This window comes from Anser brachyrhynchus, assembly GCF_964034855.1.
Source record: "Anser brachyrhynchus genome assembly, chromosome: 2".
NCBI lineage: Eukaryota > Metazoa > Chordata > Aves > Anseriformes > Anatidae > Anser > Anser brachyrhynchus.
The window spans coordinates 157,826,376-157,846,154 of NC_137695.1; the positions used below are offsets into that span (position 1 = coordinate 157,826,376).

A 19,779-nucleotide genomic window follows, 5' to 3' on the forward strand; every position below is an offset into this window, starting at 1 on the left:
CTTTTTCCCTTTTTTTCCGCATTTATTGCTGATTTCTCGCGGGCTTCTCCTGGCAGGGCTCCTTGTGGAGATGCCGAGGGCGTCACAGGCGTTGAAGGAGTGGGGTCGTGGGGCTTTTTGGGGGTTCAAAAGGCCTCGTGCACAAATAGGCGCTGGAGGTGGATATTGGGAGAGCCTCCAACATGCTCCCGTTTCAAGGCTGTGTTTTCCCCAAGGGATGTTCAGGCCCTCAGGGGCACTAAGCCTGTGTCCAGAACCACCTCACAAAGCTGAGTATTTTCTGAGAACCCACCTTGTTAAAAGGGTCAGGAGGCCACAGCCTCTGCTTATCCTCCAGCAGAACCTGCGGACGTCTGATGCTCAGTGTTTCCATAAGAAAAAAAGAAAAAAAGAGAGATGAAAATAAAGATTTTGAATTTCTTAAAACGTCACACACACACACAGAATTAGTAAAGAGAAGTCAGTTTTACCAGTCTTAATGTAATGAGTCTTCGTATCTGGGTAAGTAGAGAAAATGGATCTTTTGCTAAATTTTTGACTCTCTTGGTGAATTTCAGAGGATGTTAGAGACGTTCAGTCCTGGTAAGCTTGAAAACAGGCAGCTGGATAAAAGGGCCATCCACCTGCACGCCGAAATCCTGCCTTTCCCTCTCCAGGGAGAGGCACAGCATCAGCCTAACCTCGATGAGACAGCAGCGAACTCACACCTTGCAGTGGAGCCCTGCAGAAAACAGAAACAAAACCGTGACTTCCCTTGCTGCCAACATTTAGGTTTTGCTCTTTGACTCCCCGCTGTGCTTTCTAAGCGAGAAAAAGATCTGTTCTTCACGTCAGTTTGTTCAATGAAATACTTGGAGCACGTCTTTTTGGGGTGCTAAAATCAGTCCAGCAGAGCTTAGCAAAAGCTCTGGAGGGCCACAGCTGTGCTGGGGCTGCTGATGTAGGACTGACTAAAAACCCACCTGCAAATGCTTTCTTTAAAAGCAAAAAACTGAAAACTGGAAAAAAAAAACCACAAAACACTCAAAACCAAAAAAAAAAAAAAAAAAGAACAAAGAAAAGCAACTTTGCAGCTGCTTTACTTGGGTGTTTTTGGTGAAATCCTTTCTGGTTGAAGCAGCACAACCGTTTTTCCTTCCCTGGGGTTTCCCAGGCGTGATGGGGAGCTGCGTTAGGCTCTGTGGGAACGTGTTTGTTTTTCTGTATCCTTTACTGTGTGTGAATATAAAAAATTGACTGGAGGAACACCTTCAGGTCTCCTGGCGAGCCTGAGTCCATCTTCAGCCAAACCCTGCCTTGTTCTCAATAATACTTTAGAAAAAAACAGGCAGAGAGAAATGTTTCCACAATCAGGTCACTGCCTTAAGAGGATCACATAGGCTTCACGTTAGCTGTAATTTCCTGAATTTGAATGGATTTGCAGCACAAATATCGACAATATCCTGTGCGTGGTAGCATCCTTGAGCATGTTTTTCAGCGTAAGGCACTGAAAAGCAAGGTGGAAGGATTGTAACCTCTGTGCGGGTACTAATCCCAGGGGGCAGCAGCCATACACCTGTTTTTTCTGAGTTTCTGTAATTTTCTTTTTTCCCTAGTCCTTCCCTATCCCTTCTGTCGTTTCCATTTCAGCCAAATGCAGCTTTCTTTGAGCCAGGATGCTCTAACACCGAACTGATGGAAAAAATTACTCTCCTTTTTGCCACCTGCAGAGAATATTTCTTGTAGTTGCTGGAGGAAAGGAGCAGAAAAATGATAATTCTCATTTGGGAAGGCTGCAGGAGAAACCACTCCACCGGGGTAGGAAGTGAAACACGGATTCCTGGTATGTTGGTGTTAATGCTTCAACACAGATCACTCCTTCTTCCCATCCACTAATTAATTAAACTGAACAAGTCCTCCACCGAGTAGAGCAGGTAGTTTTCAGCTCCTTTGGCGGAGCAGTTACCACATCGTGTTCCTCTGGGATTTCAACAGCTGGATGAGGTTTCTGGTTAGCATTCCTGACAGACGTCACGTTCACCTGCAGCCTGGCTTTCTCCAGCTTGCACAGCTCCTGGAAGCTGCTGGGCAGTGACTAGTAAATACTTCTTCTTTCTGGGAGAGCTGAGAAAGTTTAGGAAAAAGAAAAAAAAAGCAAACGTTCTGATTCAGATTTTTTTTTTTTTAAATTAAGTTAGCTTTTCCTCCAGGAGAGGCCGAAAATGGAGCATTGGCCTCTTCCTGAAGAGTCACTGGACCAACACTTGGACTTCACTTGAAGGCACTGACTAATTGAGTTGCATTCAGCCCAGGAGCGAAACTGAAGTTCACTCATACGTGCTAACGCCTTTCTTGTTCCCACACTCATCAAAACCTTGCTTGCATACTTCACAGCTTCCCTGGGTATTATTAATAGCCGACGAAGCCTTCAGACCAGAAAGAGCTGGGCCCAGACTCTACGAGGTTGTATTTGCATGGACGAGAGATGGGGGAGGCCGTACAGGGATCATCGCTGAGTAGCAGTAACAGAAAACCATTTGACTTTTACGAATTGATGGCTGTCCTGGTGATGCTACGTGCTATGGCCCTCAAGCTTTGTCCTTTTTTATTGCAGATGGTGTAGTGGCCCTTCGATTTAAGGAGGTTGGTGGGAGGCAGCTGGTTGCTCCATCCATGCCCCACTTCATCTGGCACTTGGAAACGTTGGTACGTGCCGCAAGAGCCTTGCTCACTGCCAGAAATTACCTGCAGCCAACCTCAGGGACCTATTCAGAGCCTTCCTTCTCCTCATTAAAGGACATAGTTGCATAATTTTCCTTGTGTGATAAGCAGCAGGGCCTACTTTCTGTCTCACACCCAGACATCCAGCCTTAGCCAGCCCTAAGGAAAGGACTATTCTGCGTAACCAGCTCTACCTGGGAGTGCAGACACATCCTAAGGGCACGATACTATCGGTGCGGAGGGGAGAGGGTGTGCCCTGGGCATCCGGCAGAGACGAGCTCTGCGGCTGGTGCCGAGACGGCGACTGGAAGAAAGAGAAAAAGATGGAGCTCAGAAATGTCTTTGTGCCTCGGAGGAGTTTCCTCCTTGGTCCCGTGAGAAAAAAAATAAAATAATAATAACAGTGCTTCATTTTTTTTTTTTTTGGTTGGGGTGAATGGGGAGGATTTTCAAAAGACGCTTCTGGAAGTTGACCGAGGGACTTGTTCACCTTAGTCTTAACATCGATGGTGAAGTGTCTGGATTACCAGATGAACCGCAAATAACTTGATCTGGCACCATTCAAAGCCAGCAGAGTCCTGGGGCTGTACATGGTGTAGATTCCTGGCCTGGGCTCTAATTCCTTCTCCTACAAGATCTGTAGGATCTCACTTGGCTAGGCACACGTTCACCCCTTCGTGGATGCTCTTAGTCTAGACGAAAGCACCTTGCTGTGGTTCAGCTTAGACCTCTTTGGCGATAAATTAGGTGAAACCCAGCACTTTGGTACAAAAATCCAGCACCTGGGGCAGGATCTGGCCTTCCTGAGGGGGTTTGGCTGCGCTCGGTGAGGGATGTGAAGGAAACTCGTGGCTCCTGGGGTGGCGGAGGCAGGGGAGGGATGAATCAGTTTGCAGTTGCGAGTGTGGGAGCTGTTTTTCCCTTGCAGAAGTGCCTCCGTGGCAATCCACCACAGGTCTGCACTGTTCCAGGAAAAAAAAAAAAAAAAAAAAGCGACTGGTTTTTAAGCTTAAACTGGAGAAGTTCCTGCTTTCGGTCCTGGCGGGCCTTGCTTTGATACCGGCGGTGGCAGCAGGGAGACCAGGCCTCCCACAAACTTCCTTTCCATTTCACAGAAAGTGGGGGCAGGCAGAGGTTAAGGGGCTTTCCCAGGGCCGTGTAGGAAATCAGTAGGGCAGCAGGCTGGTCATTAGGACATCCTTTCTCCAGAATATTAAAAAAAAAAAAAAGGCTGGGCCTGAAGAAGGTTGTGGGACCATCCCATCTCCTCAGGCACTCGGCCTGGCAGCAGGATTATCGCATACTTCCCGTGCCTCCGCTGCCAGAGGTGAATGGGAAAGGGGGTGTGGGGGAAACGAGCCGGTTGCTGTTAATTCAGTTGAGCTTGACTGGACATGCACAAGCAATCCGGAGAAGGAAATAATTCTAGTTCTGTCTGGTTCAGCAGAAACTCCACCCACTGAAGCTTTCCGGCAGGAAATCGAGTTACAAACATTACATGATCTGAGCAAATTCTCATACACTGAGCCTACCCTGGGGACAGGACACTTTTGCTGGCTGCTCATTGAGGCTGAAGTTTTAGATATCTTAACCCTTTCTGGAGGAACGTCACAGTTTCTTGCGCTGGGCAGGCTGGGGAGTGAGAAGAAAAATGGTTTTGTGATTTTTGGGGTCACGCTTTGGCAGCAAAGAAGTCCCGAAAGCTGTCTTTATGTGGAGGGAAGAAGGGGAGGGCTGGGAACTCTTTCTTCTACTTGCTTTTCCTACTGAAAAATTGAGCTCTGTCAACAATATGTTTCCTGGAACACCCTAAAGATGACCAAAAAACGTGTGGTTTCTGGCACCAGCCTGACCATGCAAGTGAAACCTCTCAATGGAGAAAGGAACCAAATGGGACTTGGACTGTTTCACACCCATTGTTTTCTATTAGCAGAAAGGCCTGAAAGACAGTAGGAGAAAAGCTGCCATGGTAAAAAAAATTGGGCACCTACAGCTTCCGTGAAGGGTTAAGATAAATTGCAACCCGCACGTTTAAATGATATAACGAGCCTTAAGGAAGTAAACCTTGACTCTTGCTAGCAGCCCTGAGAGTTAAAATGAAAAAGCATAAGGAGGGAGCCTTTCTTTTTGCCTCCTGGGAAGCCAAAAAAAAAAAAATGCAGCACAGCTCTTCTTTTTCCCTTTATGCAATTACCAGCAGAGCAGACGAATGTGTGACGGTGAGAAAGGAGGAAAGGTGGGAGCTGCCTGCAGTGACAGCAAGGCTGCTTTTTGCCTGCTGGCCTTTTGGGGAGGACTTGCAGCCTCTCGATGTGACGCTGGAGGGTGGAAGGTGGGGATGGCCCCTGCCAGCATCGCTTTCCGCCCGAGCACGCCGTGTGCCGTGCCGCAGATTTCCTTTTTGTTCGCCTGAGGAGCGGAGCATCTCCTGATGAAGGTCACAGCTTTGATCCCCACGGCTCGCTCTCGTGTTTATGGATGGCCATTATTAGTAACAGAGGCTAGGGCCTGCACTTCTCCGCGCCTGCCCTTGGCTGGCTGCAAGGGAGCAGGGGCAGGATAACAAAAGAAAGTATAAATAGAGCCTTTTTAAAAGCCTGTTAAATAGAAATAGACTTTTGGGGAGGAGGGAGAGAGAATGAGGCGTGTTACCATAGTAACTGCCAATGGTTTATTTAAAAAGGGCAAAGAAACAAACACCACAAAAAGGCGAAGCCGAGAGGAGCTGGAGATTTGCAGGAGGAATCTGTCGGGGCGCAGACACCGAGGGGCCAGGTAAGAGCAGCGAGCTTCTGCCAAAGCCGTGCTGAAAAAACGCATCCCACTTCACCTTTAGCAAAGCAGTCTGGAAAATGTTACTTTGAAAGGTGTGTTTTCAGTTAGTTTATTTTTTTTTTTGGGGGGGGGGTGAGGGGGGGTTGGAGGATGGGAAAATGCATGAGAAGAAATGTCAGACGGGTAAGATCATCAGGAGCAAAGGGCCCTTACCTCTGCCCAGCCTGGACCCCCTGGGGGCAAAGCCCAACTCACGCTTTTGGTCAGCTCCATGGTACGGAAATAGCAGAGGATGTTCCCTTTTTATTATTATTATTCCCACAGGTCCAGAACCAAATTCAGCCTTGACATAGGTAGATCTGCCAAGTAGGCACTACTGTGGTTTTGATCCTGCTCCTCCATCTGGATCAAAGATTTTGAAGGTTTTCCTTTTCTCTCTTGCATTTCTGGCTCCAAGGTCAGGTTGTTGCAGCAGGCAAGAGCGTTCAGGCTTCCTCACTCATTCCTCCATGCTCCGAGACTTTAAAGAAAGGTCAAAATAATCTTTAATCAGAGGATTGGTGACATTTGGTGGTAGAAGAGACCATCTGCAGGAGAAATGGAGGTCAGAGCCATGCGGTCACGTCATCCTTCTGGATCTGCTTTTTCCAGCTGCAGAGGTGAGGTCCACATTTTTCCTTTTGTGCCCTGCCTCGGAGATGTACGTTTCTGGCAGTGGGAACATCTTCCTGCTTGCTCCAACAGCACTAATCAAACTGGGAACCTGGGCAGAGAGGGCTTTCAGGGGCTCCCACAATGTCTGCTACTAAAACCAGGACCCGAATGTCTTTTTCTTTATGCAGACTGTGCTTTGACACCGGCAGCACTAGAATCATCTTTATTGTTTTTTTTTGTTTTTTTTTGTTTTTTTTTTCCCTGCAGCAAAGCTCTCACCGGGTCAGGAGCTGATACAAAAGCTGAAAATGCCAGCAGCTGTGGTGGCCAAGGGTGCTGGCTGCCTTCCCTTATCCTGTCTGCTGTCTTGCTTTCCCCTCAGATGTGTATTTCATAGGTAAAGCAGCTGACTGCAATGATTTTCGTTCATTCCCCTGTTGCCCAGGAGGCTGCATCCTGCTTGAAGACCGCCTTGTGCTAAATTCTGCCTATTCACGGGACAGGAAGATGCTTTCTGCCCCAGAGAGCTCGTAACACAAGAAAAGAAACAGCAGATGGAAAAGCAGGTGTGATGGTGCCCAGCAGCACCGCGATGGGACCCTTCCACTCTCAGCATTAAAGGCTCGAAGACCAGAAGCAACTCGAAAGTCCCCGCATTTGGTTTGTCTTTTGCTGTTTTGTTTTGAATCTTGTAGTTTCTAAATCAGTGTAAGGATTTCCCAGTGCCTGACTCATGACTTTGAAAACCTCAGGGCTGGTACTACTGAAAGGGTTCAAATGGCAGAGAAGCCACAAAGAGAGAACGAGCTGCCCTGTGAGGCGAGCTCAGAATTGCGAAAAAATGCTACTTTCTTCAAAAAAACCACACCAGCAGCTTTATCAGGGAAAGGGAAACAATTGCAAAGAGCCTCCAGCCTCTCTGCAGACACCACGGGCTTCCCCATCTTATTTGGCTCCGGGACACAATTTAAAACAATACTGCCTGTATTCATATAAAGGGAGGGAGACTGTCGCACCGAGAGGGCTACAGATCTTTAAAATCCCTGGCGTACGAGCTGAAAGCCCCATTTCTCCCTAGAGCAATCCAAAAAAATTGTTTGCTTTCCTTCTCCGACACCTCTCTGCTCGCTGCGTGCAGTGCGGCGGTGGCGTGACAGCTCCCGCTGGTCCCCGGGATGAAGCTGGATGCACAGCCTGAAAGGCTGATGGCTGTTTGAGCCCATTAGCACGGGCGTGTTGGCCAGGGGATGGGAATGATTTCATCCAGAAAGGGCCCTAGGTTACCTCACTCAAGCCGATTTTTTTTTTGTGCAAAACCAAACCTGCGGGTGGCGTGTTTATTTTTAGCTTTTGAATCAAATTCTCTCCTTTTTCTCCCCCAGAGCAAGAGGCGAAACAGAACGCGACAGCTCCCGCTGTCTCCGTTTCCCTGACCCTATGGAGAGTCATCCCACGTGCCCACCCAGGCATGAGAAATTCAGGGTGAGCATTTTCGGAAGGTTTCACACAGTCTTTGATGTCTCCTAGCCTGGGAAATCGGTTCCCCTTCTGCTTCCCAGCATGGAAGGTCTCCCTGTGGTATCTGCAAGAGATAATGCTCCCTTTCACTGTCTGAGCTCTGGGCCAGCCTGACTCTTTGCCTCTCCTCTCCGGGGCTGCAGAAGGGACGTTTCCCTCCAGATATTGCAGAAGGGCCCTTTAGGAGAGGCTGCTCCGCCTGCAGAGCCGGGCAGTCCGAGCTGCTCCTCTCCATTCTCACAGAGATTGAGTTATGCCAGGCTTTGACCTAAGTGAAACTGCTGACGGTCACAGGGATTTGACTAATCTCCTTAGTTCGCTGTGAAATTTGCTATTCCTTTTAGGGAATAGATTTTTATTTTTTTTTATGATTTTTTTTTTCCCTTCGGGCTAACTCGCAATGTAAAAATAAACCGAAGCCCACGGTGGGAGATTAATTTCCTCCCGAACTCAGGAAGGGCAGGCAGTCAACGCAAGATCCTCCTGGCCCATCCCAGGAGGATGCTGCTCCTGGATTCATTCCTGGAGACAGCTGCTGTCCGACCTTGCCGTAAGACTTCCTTCCCCAGCGCTCTCCTCCTGGCCCTGCTGTAGCCCCTTGGGGTCTGAGTGCAGCCCGTGGGCACAGCCCAAGCCTTTTCCTTCCCTCCTTTGCTCTGCCGTGCCTCAAATTCCTCTGCAAGCAAAGCTTCTGGGGGTGGGAAGCTAAAATGATGAGGTCCTCGTTTCTACTGCTCTATGATCTGTCTCCTAATGGAGAGGGAAACCTCGTCTCCCCAAGGATCCATCCTCCAGGGGCTGAGGAATGATTTACCTCCATCCACGTGGCTTGCGGTGCTGTAGGATCCTCTCAGGGGAATTGGGTCCTTTCGGGGGGGAAAAACCCACTCCTGTGGTTCTCCTTATCACTTTAGCTGCCCTCAAGCTCCTGTCCTCCCCGGAGCACAGGAGGATTTGCACCGCGCTCGCGATACCTCTTTTAGTTAACCAGCCTTACCCCGTCTTTCCTGGCTCTCCAATCCTTCCTGTCCCAAATGACATTTCAGGGCAGATTCCTTATGTATTCTAAACTCCTCAAACACCCCCGAAACCAGCTGTGCATTGTGCCTTTGCACCTGAAATACTGCAGAAACAGCAGAACACCTTCCACATGGAGCTTTGCACTTGGTCTTTGTGACAAAGAAGCCTCTGTAGGCTCCCTGGTGCCTATAGTTGCGGCACAATGCTGGCATTTCTCAAATAATAAAGGACGGGTTGCTCACACAAATGCCAGAGCTGGGCTCATTTTTGCTGTGCTCCAGGGGTGCCTGTTTCTAGACATTCCCATGAATTAAGCTGAGCAAGCTGGCAGGGGAGGAACGGTCTCTGAATGTTGGCATGAAAAGCCCAACCACAAATTCGACTGTCATTGTCCTCCTGCTTTGAAAGCTTTAAGCCCTTCAATTAAGGAGAAATGACAATACCCAGAGTGGGATTCCTTTGCTCTTAGTTTGGTACCTAAAAGTGAGATGTCTGACTTGAGACGAACTAGTCACCGTCGGCTCCCTTTATTTCCGATGCAGAGGAATAGGAAGAACCAGAGCGTGATTCAATCCTCAACAGTATCCGAGAGAGGTCAGATGAATCACAGGCTATAAAAGAAGCCGGAGTCGTGTGGCCAGGCATAAAAGACTGCGCTTTAGGTGCATAAACTTAACAGAGATGAATTCCTCTCCTGTGACTCAAGTGGTCGATCACACGATGCCGTGACAGGCTGACCATGCTGAGTAATGCTGCTCTGATTTCATGACTCGCCTTCATCCCTGACTCTTTTTCCTGCCAGTGTGAAGGTGCAGCACGGTGCTATTGACTCATTTCCTAGCTCTCAATGGCAGGACTATGCGAGGTATTATCTAGCTGGCCACCGAGCATGTGCTTGACTTCTGGAGGAGCATTTGTGGCCTTACCTCATGCTTCCATCTTGCTGTCCTTCCTGTCCTCCAAGACAAGGCATCTTTGAATTAATGGAGGTGCTTACGGGCAAAACAGCTCAACCCTGTGATGCTGAGAGGTCATGATGTGATGCTTGAGAGCTCATGCTGACCAGGGAAGCTGGAGAAGAGGGCTTGGGAGAGGAGCAAGGAGGGGAACGCAGTGGCGATGAGACTGCGAATTTGAGTCCTTTCAAAGACAGAAATCATCTAGCACAAGGTAACGAGAAAATCCTAGAATCAGGGGAAACGGGACTGAAAGGTAGACTTGTAGAGATTGTGTAATCTATCCCGGCACAAGAGGCCGTGTCCAAGGGTCGGGTCGGGTCGGGTCGGGTCAGGTCTATTCTATTCTATTCTATTCTATTCTATTCTATTCTATTCTATTCTATTCTATTCTATTCTATTCTATTCTATTCTATTCTATTCTATTCTATTCTATTCTATTCTATTCTATTCTATTCTATTCTATTCTATTCTATTCTATTCTATTCTGTTCTGTTCTGTTCTGTTCTGTTCTGTTCTGTTCTATTCTAGAGATGAGATGATTTTGCTAGAAGGGTGTAGAGACTCTCCTGCATTTTTCCTGATGTTTTGGATCCGTGTCCAGTGGTTCACGTGGTTTGTTGTGCAACGAGCAGCTTTAAGGCTGGGGATTTTCTTCTCCCAGTGCATTACTAGAAGTTTTTCGAAAGCTTTCCCTAGAATTCCCTGGCTAGGTTATCCCTAGAAACTTCCAGCTGGGAAATGGGACTAATAAGCAGTCGGGCCCTCCTCCTCTGAACCTCAAGGGCACGTCATTGACGCCACACTGCCCTAGGACCCTCCTTCACCAGTGGGAATCTGTTTCTTGTTCCCCGTGATATGTGACAGTCGTCTGAATTTGAGAGCTGAAATAGATGTGCCAGACCGTGACGGGGAAAAGCGCCTTGGGCAGGGCAGATGGGAGGGAGCCAGCAGGGAGCAGAGTCACAGGACGGCTCGTGGCCATGTCTTTACCTTTCTTGCTTCTTTTAACAGGCGGGGAGGGAGGGCCATTGGCCAGGGCTGTGCTTCTTCTGAGCTGAGGACACAGAGAAACTATGCACATGCCTCTGGGGATGCACGTGAAGCTAAGACCAGTGTGCAGAGCGGGCACACGATGGTGCTTGTCGTAGAGGAGAGGGCAGCAGAGCCTGGCTAGGTGATGGTAGTGCTAGGTAGCACCATCAAGGATGAGAAGACAGCTGTGCGACCAGCACTAATGCTGACTGCTGGGCTCAAATTCAGATGTAATGCACTCAGCAAGCAGCCTCTGGGAGGATGGGGATCCCTTGGTGCTGAGCAGTACACAGAATTTCAGGTGGGATTGGAGTTGACCTCTTGAGTTGCTATAAGTCCTGTTCTGGCTGGTGCTGACACTCTTAATGGCAACATTTAAGCATCTGAGATGCACCCGAGCTGCTTTGCCCATGCTCTGGGCCAGATCCTGCCCAGAAGCCCTAAAGTCATCTGGCTTCGAGTGCTCAGCGCTGCAACAGGGCTTGCTGGGCTAAAATGCTGCTACACCCATCCCCTGGGAGAGGTCCTTAAAAAAAAAAAAAAAAGAGACTTGTTTCTCTTGCAAAGCCTGAGAGACCTTGAATACTTTAAATCACATTAGCTATTCGTACAGCAATAATTAAATAATGTTTAATGCTCCAGAGGGATGTGCTCGGTAGCTCCGTGACCTTACTGCCAGAAGCTGTCCCCTCCTTTCTGCGTGTAAACACCCAAGGGTGTTGCTCCAATTAACCTCTGAGCTCCTGAACAGATCCCCATAATCCTAAAGAGATTTTCCTGCCAATCTGGTGGAGGCTTATGGGAAGGAGCAGTGCCTCAAGTTGGTTGGGGTGGGAACAAGTCCTTTCCATTTCCTCATTCCTCATAGCTTCGAGGTATTGCGTGTTTGGTCTTAGCCTCCCTTGTGCGGTGCCTTAGCCCGTGGTGATGGCTGAACTTTATTCTGACATACGCGAGGGGTGAGGGGAGCATTATTCATCCCTACATGCCGTGCCTGCTGTGGGCACACCTTGTTTGGTTAGTGGGTGCTGAAGGCGAGCGTCAGGGAAGGGATTTCGGTTCTGGAGGATAGGGTCAGCCTCGCCTGAACTGTTTTGTGGTTTCACTTCAGTCACCTGAAATACTCCCTGCTCTTGGGCTGCTGAGACACCAAGTGCATTGAGAAGCCAAGCCCTTTTACCCTGTCTCATGGTAGGCAGCAAAAGGATTGAGGTTCTCTGGAGGTCTGGTCCCCGTGTCCAAGTGCTTTGGAGTCCACAGGCTGTGGGCATCGAAATCCTGCTCCAAATGTCCTCGAACCACAACACTGCAATCTGCATGGTTATTGCTGGGGCTGCTTTGGAGTCCGAGGGCGAGCAGGATTTGGCCCGCGGGGAAAGCAGAGAAAACCATCTCCACCTGGAGGCGTCAGGCCGGGTGGAGGAATTAATCTGGCAGGAGAATTGCCCTGGCGGGTCAGGCAGGGAGGCGCACGGGGAGGGTTGGATCGGTTCAGACCACGCTCTCATGTGTTTGCGTCTCCCCTCAGTTCCCACGCCTCTGCACTTCCTTGTTTAGCCCAGGCCCGGAAGCAAAACTGCTGAAATGCGAGGAGGAAAGTCATTCTCATGGTGTTTCCAGCTCAAGCCGAACCAGGAGGGAGAGAGGAAATCCCATGAGAAAGCCTCGCAGATTGCCAGCCCGCTCCCACTCGGGGCCGTGGAGCTCTCCTGGTGTCTCCTCTGAGCCCCTGGGGCCCGGGTTCTCGCCGTGCTTCCAGGAGCATGGAAATCCCACAGCACCAGAGCGACACTGATACTGGGGGCCAGAAGCTTCCAGCAGTCCCGTGGAGCTTCTCTTTTCTCTGCTCCAGCCTGGAGACAGAGAAGAGCAGTGTGGGTTTGCTGCTTGTTCCCACCACGGATGAAGGTGATGAGGGTGACTTCTGCAGGCCAGCGGTCTTCCTATTGATGGCCAGGGGAGACGGAGCTCCTTCTTTTGGGCACTTCATGCTCAGGCAGGGTGTTCAGGAGATAACCAGGGATTTTGAGTGGGAAAGCAAGCTCAGAATGGGCACCAGTAGCACCAGTATCCTTAGGCGGCTCCACATTTCCTCATGCGAGGCATGAGATCCACCAGCAAAAGAGGTTGAATTTGGGCACTGAGGTTGGCACCACGGTGACGCCCCACCAGTTGCAGATGCCCCGTCAGCTCTACGATGCAGATGAGCCCACCAGCCTGCGTGGGAGAGGAAGGTATCAGGGATTAGGATGGGTGCTGCAGCCAGGCATCACCAAACATCACGTTAGGATGTGGTGGAAGCAAGAAGCACCTCCTGGTACCTGGCTGCTGCCTGCTGATGCCATGAGGGATCCGCTCTGAGCAGCGCTCCCCCACCTAACACAACCCTAATGAGTGGCTGGTCCCATTCATCCTGATGTCCTTGCCAGCAGACCGTGTTAAAACGAAAAGCATTTTCCTCACCTATTTACTCTTACATTTATCAGCCCTTGCTGCCACTGAACGATGGTGGTAATTAGGAGTTTGCTGCGTCCCCAGCTTTTGTTCCGCAGCGCAGCCGATGCAGCAGCAATTAATCTCCCGGCAAGCACAGAGGAGGTGAATACGGCAGCGCTGGGGCCAGAGATAATCTTGGGATAATTTATAATTGCAAAGCCATGCCCGGAGCGGGAGAGACCTCTGGGAGTTGCTTTGCTTTTCGGCTTTTCGGTTCAGAGAGGAGGCTGACTGACAGAGGGCTGGCGCTGGCCGGCTTATTTGTCCCGTCGTTTGCATTGGAACCCTTCCACCTTCTGGCACTGAGGGCTTTGGGATGGATTTTGTCTCCCTTCAGAAGAGCTGAGCAGCCTGAAGCAGGTCTCGGCTGAAGGGTGGGTGGAATGCAAGCTCTGATTCCTCCCTGTCGTGACTGGGAACAACTTGCCACAAAAGAGAAAAAAAAAAAAGAAAAAAAAGAAAAAAAAAAAGAAAAAAAAACACCCAAGGAGATGGGGATCGTGCTTGCTATCTTACAGATCCTTAAAGAAGCTCCAGGAATGATGCTCTGCCTCTTTTTTTTTTTTTTTTTTTTTTTTTTTTTTTTTTTTTTTGTATAAGGACCCTAGGGAGCCAACTTTTAAATATCGGTGCTTCAGCTGAGCGTGTTTGGAATCCCCCCGAGGCCCCAGCTCTCTGGCACACCACCAGGTACCAGGCAGCTGATGCACACACACCCCACAGATGGGGGGACGGTGGCACCTGCAGCTCCTCCACTGCACTCGTACGTCCCCTGCACCTCTGCCCAGTCTTTGTGGGAACAGTTTCCCTCCCAGGAGGATGGGGTATGAGCTTTGCTTGGAAGCACCAAAGAAATCCCAGGTTCCTGGTTCTCCAGCAGGAAGGACACGAGTCATTCCCAGCGTGGAAAAAGCACCGTAACCTATTCCCACTGCTTTTTCCCTCCCTGGGGGCTGACTTTGCAAGCACCAATGGAAATCTCTGGAGGGTAGACAGGAAACTTCTGGTAATCCTCATCCAAATTTCCTTAACCTCCAAGAGAAGTGCTTCTTCTGCATCACACCTCCAAGCTGGACCTGGGTGGTCTTGGGAGAGTAGGCAGTGTCCATAGGCACCCACTTAGCCTTGTCCCTTATTTTCCTTTAATTTTTTAACTGTTGGGGAAGGGGGCTTCCAAGAGCATCTTGGAGGGGTGGGTAAGAAACGGGAGGGTGCTCTGCTGGCAGTCATCATGACCCATCACAGCTGAGAGCCCCAATTCTGCCCAGGCATCAGTACCCACAGCCACTATGGGTTGACCAAGTCCTGAGCTTGAAAGCAGGATTTGGCTCACGTGCTTTCCCTTTGGGACATGGAAAACCTTCGTCAGATGCGAGTCCACTGTACAGGTGTGAAATGAATTATCTGTTCCATTTCCCTGGAGTAGATAAGCATCGCTGGCTATTTTTAAACCCACTGATGAAGACATTTAGACCCGACAATGTTATGGGCCAGAGCCAAAACTACGTGAGCCAGTGGTGAAGCTCGTGATGTGTTGTGTGCTTAAGGTTAAGGGTTTCCTTAGGGTCTGATGGGCTTAGGAATGAGACCCCAGCACTCTCTGAGGGCAGTGCTAATGTTTAGCATAGGATCAAACAGGATTTTGGGCAGTTTTTTCCGAGTAATGGGGCAGTTTCATGCTTAGGATGAGGGATGGTGAGGCACAGTGCCATTAAGATGAGGTGTGCAAGTACAGTAAAATGAGATTAACAGAGCCAGCAGGGGAAAGACAGTAGGAAACATATAGCTCTACAAAGAAGAAGCAAGAAGCTGGGACAGGCAATCAAATGACCTCTTTACAAATAAATGGTAGGTACCAAAGAGGTGGGTCTGGTCAAGAAGAAACTTTCACATCCATCAAATTCTTTGTGAGGGTCCTTCTGGAAGGGAGAGAAGCAGCAGCTGCCATGTGCCTTGGCTCCTGCAAAGCTTTCATCCCTGATTTTCTCCTAAACCATCTAAAATGTATGGCTCGGATGCTTGTTAACGTGGCCTCCTAGAGGGGAAGGGAAAGGTGAGCGTGGCTCTGCAGGGTGGATGAACTAAGAGAGGAGGCTTATTTGATCTGCAGAACGTGACGAAGACCGCGAATGGCACTGGAGGATGAAGCTGGGATGTAGGGCGGCTTCAGCTTAGGGGAGGAATAGCCAAAAAGAAAGTAGAGTGAGCTTCAGCTGGGAGAGACACGGGGTGGAATAAGGCAGCAGCAGCTGCACAAATACAGAATGGGGAACAACCGGTTTGGGCAATGGGTTACCAGGCGAATGTGAGTCAGGAAATCCACCCTCTTCTAGAGGGAGCAGAGAGCATGCTGAGAGGTGTAAACAAGCACATAGCCCGGCCTGAAAGTCAAAGTTACGTGCTTGGAAGTGGGGCAGTGTATTTTTGTCACCGTGCTCTAAGTCAGGAAAAGAATGATAGAAAGAGCTGGGAAATCTAACGTAGGAGGAAAAGCTTGCAGAACTGGGGTTTTTAGCTTAAGAAGGAGAAGCCCAGTCCCCCTGGGTTATCACAGAGGTCTTCGTGATGTAAGAATTCACTGTAACAGAAAAAGAAATGTTGGCACAGCCTGCTGAATTTCTCTTACAAATACATCCTGAATTCTCCTGAGATTAAATATGGCTCAGTTAATAGGAGAGGCCATTCTTCTGGGAACCAGCATCACATACAGATAACTAATGATTACGAACGCTGCAGGATATGAGAGCCTGAGCAAAGTTTTTGACTGCGAGGTGCTCCAGCAACTCTTAACTCACTGTGGACATCTGGGATTTGATAAAGCTGTTGCCAAAAAGGAGTGCGGAGATGTACTAATTATATAGACTACAGTGCAGCAACGATGCCAGCATAACTCTTATTCCTGCCTATATTCAGTATGATATTCATTGTCAGCTGAAATCTCTTGGGAACTTTGCTCTTTTCTTTTTATTGAGCCTGGCTGTTTAATGGCTATTAAAACCGGGCGGTATTATTCATTCTGAAATAGCATGTCCAGCAAATGAAGTTATATTTTTCTTTCGCTCTTAAATCCAGTCTGTTACAGATTAATTTGCAGTTCCTAATGGCTCGAGCAGCATGAGGTAATATTTCAGGAGATGGGTTGTTTTTCTGCCTGTCTGTGCCCCTGCAGATGTGAACAGATAAATCAGGGTGTGGAGTATCTGTCCTCGCTGAACGAGTCAAATGGTGAGGACAGGGAGTGCTCCTCCAGCGAATGTTGAGCCATGCTTCCCTTTAGATGTGATGAGGGCATGGTCTTCGTGGTCTTCAGGGATGCAAGCAAGGCCATGGTCTTCACCAAGGATGCAAACAAGGCCATGGTCTTCGCCAAGGGTGCAACCAAGGCCACCCAGGGCTGCCAGCAGGAGGCCCTGCAATCTCAGGAGGAATGTGAAATGCTCACCGTGCCATGGACCTGCTGCCCAAATCCTGCTCAGGAGGTGTCAGCAAGGAGATCCCCATGGTGCCTGGTCCCAAGAGCTCTTATGCCAGTCCCACATATGTTGATTAAGGTGTTCAGTGCCTTCTGATCAAGCAGGAGCATCTTCAAATGCGCTGCCCAAGACTTTGATAGCCTCAACGGGCAAGAGGCATCTCGTGGCCGGGAGCGGTGGCTGTGGCAGCAGGTCCCTCAGCTGCTCGATCTGCTCTGCTGCCAGCCCTTCAAACACTGGGAGAACCACATAAGGCAACAAGCCCCAGGTGAGTAAAGAGGAATGCAACAAATAAACGGCATATCCAAATCAGTTCAGATTGATTTTATAACAAATAAAGACCGGCTTTCTGGGCTGTGAGCTGTTTTGTTTTATTTGCAAGGGTCTGCCCTCAGCTGCCAGGGCTCTGGTGTCTGAGCAAAGCCACCCTGGCCATGCTCAAACAGCAGATGTGGGTGGAAGAACAATGAATTTCCCAGGTGCTTTTTTCTCCTTTTGCTGGCAGCCTTCACCCCCTGAGCTGCTCCGAGATAAAACAGTGAGGAGAGAAGGATTCAGCCCCTCCTGCCTCTCACATGGCTCTGCAAAGCAGCAGCGCAGTGCTCTGGCTTTCGTTTGCCGGTGGCGGTGGAGAGGAGCTGACAGAGCCTTGGCCTCTTCCTCTTCCTCCTCCTCCTCCTGCTCTTCATCCCCAGGAGCTGGGACTTCCTGTGGTTTGGCAGGAGCTCTGTAAACACGCTCCCTAAAGTGCCTCCCTCCCCCCCACCGCCTGCCACCACCGCAAGCCCTTGCAAGAGAGGAAACACCGCTGCCGGGAACGTGGAAGGGGATTTCCATGAGGTCGGCCTCCTTCGGTCCTCTGCGGGGCTGGAGGATGCCAGGATTCCTCCCACCAGCCCCAGACGATGCTGGAAGATGTCCCATTCCACCCGGTGTAGGGTTGGGACAGCACCCAAACAGCACCGGGGGGGTTCAGCTGGCTCCGTCCTGGTTTTGGAGAGCACCCCACTTGCCTTACAAAATGGGAGTCAGCCCTGTGTCCTCACTGGCCACGGTCCTGTCCCTGGCACAGCTGATAGCTGTACAGTTTCCTGCTTTCTTGCTGAATTTGGGGTGCCTCCCAGCGGGGTCCTGTCTCCAAACCCTTCAGTCCCCATCGAAGGGTGCCCGGGCATGAGCAGTGCCAGCTCGCAGACTGCATGGAGAGTTAAATATCTGGGCTGCGAACCATTTTGTGAGCCAAAATCCCATTTCTGCTGGGTTACAGCCACGTACCTCCCTCTGCACCCCAAGGCTTAGGGCCGTGGCCTGAGGCAGTGAGATATCCCCCTCCCATCCCCTCTTCCCCCTTGAGGTGTCAGATCCTGGGCCGTCAGCACGTCTGGTGTCGGGACTATCTCCAGGTGCCTGGACCAGGACACCTCCTGAGGGCCGCCCCAACCCGAATCACCCAACGGTCAGACCTCGGATTTTGGGGAGGGAAGGGGGTTTTCCATGGCTTTCCAATGTGGGGACCGGGGCAGGGGGGACAGAGAGTAAATGCAGTGCATGGGTGACATCTAATGTCATATTGGGGTAACACAGGCTGCTTGTTCCAAGCTTAATCCTACTAATTGCAGGGGCTTTGGTGTGAGAGGAAGGATCGGGCCCATCTGGCTCTGAAGGGGCACTTTCTTCGCAGGGGAAAGGAGAATATTCACAACATTTCACTTCCAGCTTCGCACCATGGAATCGAGGCACTGGGCTGCTCTGCGCCGCTGCCATCCTGCTGGGATCTGCCCCAAATTTCCCTGCCAGGGGACAAATTGCAAGGGGGGCACCATCTTCCCCCCTCGGTGGACACCTGCAGTGAGGATCAAGCCGCCTTTTCCTCCACACCTGCCCCATGTCCCCATGCCACCAGCCCTGTGCCCCACAACTATAATTAGCTAATTTTTCCTCAATGCTAATCAATCAATGCTAATTTTTCACTGGCAGAAAACAAGAAACTTGTTTTTACATCAGGGGAACCTTGTTTCTTAGGGAGGGTGGGTTTGAATGGCTCGCCCATCTCCAGGACATTTTTTGGGGATAGGAAGGGACTTTGAAAGTTTTGCTTAAAATTTTGGGGTTTGGGTCTATAAAAGACTCTGCACTTAAGAAGTTCGGTCAGTTTGTATTTTGAAATAAACCGTTTTTAAAGCACTGAAAGGGAAAACTCAGGGCTGAATACATTTTGCTTGGCAAGACCCACTTTTCAAATACTAATATTTGATGTTTTGCTTTGCGTACAAATATTTGACTTTTTGCTTTGCTTTCTGAGAGCATATGTGTGCCTCTGCACATATGCGTATAAAGGTACTTAAAAAAACTCTTGCAAAACACCAAAGAGCTGGGAAGAAGGACTCCTCCACTACGTCTTTGGAAGAGGTCCATGTTAAGGACTATTCCCATCTCCCTGCTTCGTTAGGTCTTCACAAATAGAAGCTAATCAGCAAGACTATTTCTCCCCACTTGTCTATTAGGAGAAAGCAATTAAATGAGAGCTGTGGTTCCCGGAATGCACTTAGCCTGACCGTGGCTATTTCTCCTCCCAGCATGAAGAATGCCTTTAGGGCTGCAGGTTCTGGGGGTGTCAGGCTCTTGGGGGATGCTCTCTCTGCTGGTCTCTGGCACATCCTCCAGGAAAGGGAGGGATGAGCCTGCTCCGGGGGCACAGCTCCAGATGGCCCTGCTGCTACTGGGGTGATCTACTAGGGTAGACTTGAAGGAAAAGGTCAGACAAATCAAAGGATGGACACAGACAGCTCAGCCTTGGCCCTTTAATATATTTCCCAAAATAACGGGAATAACAAGAGTATTTGGCTCATCCCTAACGTGTCATGCTGTGTGGAGGCTGGACCCTCCACTTTCCCGGAGTGCTAAATTAATTTGCTGGTGTTTATATTTGCAGAAACTGTTTCAGAGCCTTGGGGAGCCACTTACAGCCCCATCAGTGGCTTACTGAACCCAGGAAAACACGCGCCATTAGGACCAAAGCAAACCCCAACTGTTCCTCTCCTGCCTAATGACAGCAATTAGCGCTTGATGACACTCTGCAAACATTAGTTAATTATTCCTCAGAGCTTCCTCTGGGAGGAGAGATGTTATTTTTAGCGTGTTTTGCACAGAGG

The 19,779-nt window shown here is 49.7% G+C and overlaps 1 long non-coding RNA gene across 3 annotated transcripts; it reads left to right on the forward strand.

Annotated features, from left to right (window-relative positions):
* The first annotated feature begins 1,857 nt into the window (after nucleotides 1–1,857).
* On the forward strand, nucleotides 1,858–9,614 carry LOC308189987. 3 transcript variants are annotated; one of them, XR_013946765.1, is made up of 5 exons: nucleotides 1,858–4,919; nucleotides 5,384–5,475; nucleotides 5,933–6,134; nucleotides 6,575–6,789; nucleotides 7,512–9,614. It is a non-coding gene; the product is annotated as an uncharacterized lncRNA (long non-coding RNA). The 3 variants fall into 3 exon arrangements; XR_013946766.1 differs by lacking the exon at nucleotides 1,858–4,919 and having other exon boundaries at nucleotides 4,935–5,475; XR_013946767.1 differs by lacking the exons at nucleotides 1,858–4,919; nucleotides 5,933–6,134 and having other exon boundaries at nucleotides 4,937–5,475.
* The last annotated feature ends 10,165 nt before the right edge of the window (nucleotides 9,615–19,779 follow it).